This window comes from Acanthisitta chloris, unplaced genomic scaffold, assembly GCF_000695815.1.
Source record: "Acanthisitta chloris isolate BGI_N310 unplaced genomic scaffold, ASM69581v1 scaffold8566, whole genome shotgun sequence".
Classification (NCBI taxonomy): Eukaryota; Metazoa; Chordata; class Aves; order Passeriformes; family Acanthisittidae; genus Acanthisitta; species Acanthisitta chloris.
The window spans coordinates 7261-13245 of NW_008676449.1; positions in this window are offsets into that span (position 1 = coordinate 7261).

Consider the following 5985-nt stretch of genomic DNA (forward strand, 5'->3'; position numbering starts at 1 on the left):
TTGGGTTTTCCCAAAGGCAGAATGATAGGGAAAGGGAGAAGTCTTATCTAAGTACTTGCAATAAAGGCTACCTGTGGTCTGCCTCTTGCTTTCTTACTGGAACCTTAAGCAAATTCATTAAATCATGTGAATTTTCTATGCATTATACAGGTCCTTGAAAACAAGTGTGCAAGCTGCATTGCTTCTGGAGTAGTTACAGGATCCCTGTGGCTCAGAGGAACATATCCAGTGCATCAAAGCTGCATTTCTCTCACTGGCCCAATATCCATGGTCCCTGGACAAAGGACAGGCCAAGCTGCCTTTGGTAGCACTTCTGCCCTTATCCTGTGTGCCACACTTTGAGCAGGGAGTAAGCTAGGATGATGAACAACTTGCTCATGTCTAGTGACCATGGCCAGCTGAGCTGTCCCAGCTGCAGTTCATCCTTTCTGTCTGACTTACAGGGATGTGCCTGGAGGGCTGTGAAGAGATGCATTGGCAAGCTCCTGAAGTGGTAATTCAGGCACCTGAAGTACTGCAGCTGCAGAAGCAGAGCCCTCCATAGGGGTTAGCTCTGTTTCAGGACTCATGAGGACTGTGCTGGATGTTGGAAGCTGTTCAGTTTGGTTGGGGATAAATGGTTGCTAAAATCCCAGTTGTCTTCAGAACTGGCAATTAAAAAACCATCTCCAACAAGTTCCACTAGCCTCCCCTGCTGTCCTAGGATCTGTTTTACTAGTGCTCAGATCATCATGTGGATCTTTATCCAGCCCTCACCCACATTTTGATCACCTCCCTTGTCTGAGCTCAGATATAAAATCCCTGCCCCACAGGCAGAGAACCTGCCTCCTGAATTTGGCCATTGGTCCTGTTCTAGATCAGTGCTGTATCTTCACACTCAGATAGGATTGATTTTAGTCTTTTCAAACAGTCCTGGTGTTTATCATGCTCTCAATGGTAATGGGAGAAGAAAGGTTTGACTGAATTTTGCCTCTATATAGGGAACAAAACAAGCCCTCTCAGATGGTGGGAAAAGCTCTTTGCATAGGCACAAGGACCAAAGTGAGAAGGTAGACCAAAAAATAATACGTCAACCAAAAATGACACCAGATTCTTCACAGATCTGTAAATGTCTTGCCAAGATTTTCACTGTCATTCCATGAGGTGGTTCTACCTCATTTTCACTTCTGTATCTCTCTGCTTTGCCCACAGTTCTGTGTGTGTATGCTGTATTTTAGTTTGCTTTGCAAAATCGCTTCATAAATACACATATCAAAGAAAATTGGCAAGTGTACAGGTATCATTTTAGATCTCTTGTATGATTATAATATGCCCACTAAGGACAATTTAACTATATGGTTGAAATTAATGTGAAGAAAAAAGGCTGCCAGGTGCAACCTGGAAACTCTACACCAAAAGAGACAGAATTGGGATGAACTTGAGGGTACAGATATGATTAGTTGCAGTTAGGATGATCTCCAGGGAAAAAGTGCAAGTAAGTCTTCTCAAGAATGTATCAAATGAGGGAAGATTTTGGGCAATGTGCTATGAATACTAGAGAATGTTTAGCACAGGCTGTAGTTAGCAGCTGGATGGGGCTCAAACTTACATCTTTTAGAACTCATCACTCAACATGGAGACATTGGGATAGATTCACCCATTCTGACAGCTGATAAGGAAAGAATTCATTCTCTAGCCAGATGGTGACAAGACCACAGGCACTTTGGGTCCAGGAGTTTTGAGGCAATATGCCATAGCAAATTCAGGGGAGTATTTGTTATATTCAGGTTCCATGTGGGTAAGGTGAGCAGATGAGTGCTGAAGACTTTCTGTACGTGTTTAGTACCCTGAAGTCACAGGAGGTGTATGACACATTGTCAGAGTGTTTCAAGAAGGTAGTGTGTCAGAAAGTCCTGATGACTGGCAGCAGCAGCAGACCCTCTGGGGAAGAAGGGGAAAGGGAGCTGCAGGGAACAGATGCAATATCTTAGCTGTTTATCAGAATACCATACAACTACTTTCTGATGGATTTGAGCTTCAGCTGCCTGGTTTGGACTTGGTTTAGTTTCTTGGGTTTTTTTACCTGAGTTCTTTTGAGAAACACACATTTTCCTTATGAAAATACGTGTTTCCACATTCAAGATCATTTTGATTATCTTGAATGTGCCTGAGAGGCACCTGGACTGTTACCTTGTTGAATTGGAGGTGATAAAAGGAAAACCAGAGGGAGAAAAGAATTTAGCTATAAAGTATACTTTGCCTAATTTTTTACAGGTAATGTCAACTTTTTTTAGATTTTAGGCAGTAAAGCCAAATTAGATGTATCCATTGCCTTTGAAGAATTTCAGATTATGTTCTCAAACCTTGGCTATACTTCACAGAAGTTTACTGCTTTCATTTTAAACAAACTATTAGATTAGAAAAATCTTATAGGATGGAGTGTGTTTCAGTTTAAAACTATTACACCTTGTCCTATCACAGCAAACTCGACTAAAAGGTTTATTCTCATCTTTCTTATAAACCTGTCTTAAGTATTGAAAGGCCACAATAAGGTCTCCCTGGAGCCTTCTCTTCTTCAGCCTGTACAAACCCTACATACCTTTCCAATTTAGAGAAGGATATTCTGGAGGACTGCATCAAGGCCCAAAGAGAAGTCCAGACAAATAACACTGGTAGACCTTTCCTCATCCACCGATGTAGTCACTCCATCATGTAAGGCCACTAGTGTGGTCAGACAGGACTTGTCCTTGGTAGAGCCATGCTGGCTGTTCCAAATCACCTCCCTGTCCTCCATGTGCCTTAGCATAGCTTCTAGGAGGATCTGCCCCATGATATTCCCAGGCACAGAAGTGATTCTGACAGGTCAGTAGTTCCCAGGGTCCACTTTTTTCTCCTCTTTAAAAATAGGTGAAATATTTTGCTTTTGCCAGTCACCAGAAACTTCACCTGATTGCTATGGTTTTTTGAACATCATGGAGAGTGATTTGGCTACATCAGTCAATTCCTTCAGGACTCTGGGATGCAAATCAGGTCCCATAGACTTATTTATATTCAAGTTCCTCAGGTGGTCACAAACCTGACCTTTCTTTCTACTGTGTTTCCTGAGTTCTTATACTATTCCACATCTACCAGCAGTAGGCAAGTAAATGACATTTTATAATTGAGTAGGGAAATGAAGGAAGGCATTTGCTTTGTTGTAAGATACAGTGCTCTAGCATGCACCTACCCAGTGTACATCAGGACTGTAGTATGTGATGTGGTAGCATATTTCCTAACATACATAAGCATGTTTTCCTAATATAGTTAGGCATGTTTACTAGGTTCTGCTGGCACTCAGGAACTGGAACTGTGATGCTCACATATGATGGCTTTTGCACGACAGCACCCTGAGTTTAAAGAAAAGTTGACAAAGAGCATGGGAAAATGCCAAGGCACTCAAGTCTTTACCGTCAAGAATGGTCTTCAGGAATCCCATGACACTGAGACCTGTGGAAAAGTCCAGATCAAGAAAACCTCAGTGGAGAAGTATCAGGATGCAGAGCATTTAGGCAAACTGGGCACAGACCATGGAACCACATAGGAAATACCCACAAGTGCTGTGGAAGTTGGGTGGTGGCATTCTTTATTATCTTTGAAAGGTCATGGTGCCTGGAGGAGGTTCCTCATCATGCAAGGAAAAAACATGACTCCTAAGAAGAACAAGGAAGAGAATACAGGAGCTACAGGCTGCCCAGCCTTACCTTGAATCCTCCTTGAAGCCATTTCCAGACATGGAGGACAGGAGAATGACTGTCGGTAGTCCACACAGATTTGTGAAGGGGAAATCATTCCTGACAATGCTAAATTGCCTTCTATGATGACTTGAAAGGATTCATGAATAAGAGGAGAGCAGTGTATATCTCAACTTTAGCAAGTCTTTTGGCACTGTCTGTCACAACATCCTCACAGACAAGCTATTGGAACAGACTAGGTAAATGGGCATGGAAAACTGACTGAACTGACGTGCTCAATGGGTTGTGATCAGCAGCATGAAGTCTAGTTGGAGGCTGGTCTCTACTGGTGTACTACAATGGTTGATACTGGGCCAAAATGGTTTAAAATCTTCATTAATTAGCTGAATGATGGGACACGGTGCACCCTCAACATGGTGCAGGAGATTAGACTGAGAGGAATGATTGATACCCTAGAGGATTGTGCTGCCATTCAGAGGGACTAGGATAGAATGCAGAAATGGGCCAATGGGGTCTCACCATGTTCAGTAAACGGAAATGCAGTCCTGCACCTTGGAAGGAACAATCTGAAAGCTGAAACACATGAAATTCCACATAAGAATAAGAGAAATTTTACTGTAAAAGTGACTGAACACTGGCACAGGATGACTAGAGAAGCTATGTAGTTGCCGTCTCTGGATATACTAAAAATCTGCTGTGGTATGTCCTGAGAAACCTGGTTTGCGACTAGATGGACTAGGGAAACTAGGTTTATCTTCAGAGGTTCCTTTCAACTTCAGTAATTCAATGATTCTCTTTGTCTGGATGCAGAGAAATATGATAGTCTAGTTACCCAGGTGGTAGAAATATCACCAATTAAAAGGAACAAAAATGATAATATGGAGGGAGAATGACAGACTGTTTGGCTTGTTTTGGCTTTATGTTGAAAGTGAAAATACATTAATAACATAAAAAGGAAATGTTTTTAAAAACAATTCTTGTAAAAAATAGAGCTGAACAACACACTTTGTTGGAATTAACTGCCTCAAAACATATTACTGTTGTAGTTTTGATTCCCAAAACCAACATGCTTGTTTCATTGAAGGTGGGTGGTCTAGCACTTAGGAAGTTGACAATGTACTGGGTTTCATGAGGCTCATTATTTTTCTTTCCATTTTTCAAAACAGAAAGTAATAATGTTTACATCCTTTATAAATCAATTTCAGATCTCACTATGAAACCAAATGTGGGTATTTATGTTCTCTGCACTGACATTTTTATATATATAAGGAAAATTTTGTGATTAAAAATCATAATGGGAAAAGGAACAAGAAAGTACTTGATATTCAATGCTTGTACCAACTTTGGTGTCACTGAAATTCAGGCATTTAGCATTAATCTTTTTTGATTCAGTTGGAAACCCCTGTTTATTTCATCACACCTAAGAAATCAAGGAGCCTAATAGACAACTAATTAAATATAAAGTGCCCATTCATTCTGCAACACGTCAGTGACTGCTGAATAGCAACAAAAGAGGTAGGAGAGATTACAAATAGCTGTTTAATGAAAGCAGTGTCAAGCCAGAACAGATATTGCTAAAATATTTCGTTGTGGCAAACAAGATGTTTCCAGATCATGTGCACGAAGAGCTGCTTGTCTAAGTCCATTTTTAGTGGACTGGAATCAATGTGAAAAGTGGCCCTTGCTGGGAATTTCAGTGGCAAGCCTTTGCCTACAGAGTAGAGTAGATGTGGAGAGATAATATTTTCTCTTTAAATCCTGGAGGAAGGAAGAAGGGAGAGAGGAGTGGTTACAGTGCTAAAGTATATTCTGTGCTTCTACTGTGGATAAGGAAAAAAGCTGCTATACCCATGTCTACATTCAACTCTCTTGTGAATCTTTAAATACAAGGATGTTGTTCTGTGTCTTTATATAACAGCTTCCAACAAGACAAAGTTAATAAATTAGCATCAATAATGTTTTTCTTTTGATCAGTATTTATATGATATGTTTGGGAAAACTCACTTTCTACTCATTTTCAGCCACATCTGTACCAGATAGTGTGGAGGCTGAGGGGTCTGTACTTCTGTTTCAACGTATATTGCAACATTTTTATTGCATTCCACAGGTCCTCCAGTAAACGTTACTTGCAATATTTTTATCAACAGTTTTGGATCAGTCACAGAAACCACAATGGTAAGTGCTATGATGCCATTGGCAAGTGAACAACAATACTTAATATATGTCATGAACACAACCTGTCAATTTTTCTATTTATTGTTCAACTTGCAGGTCC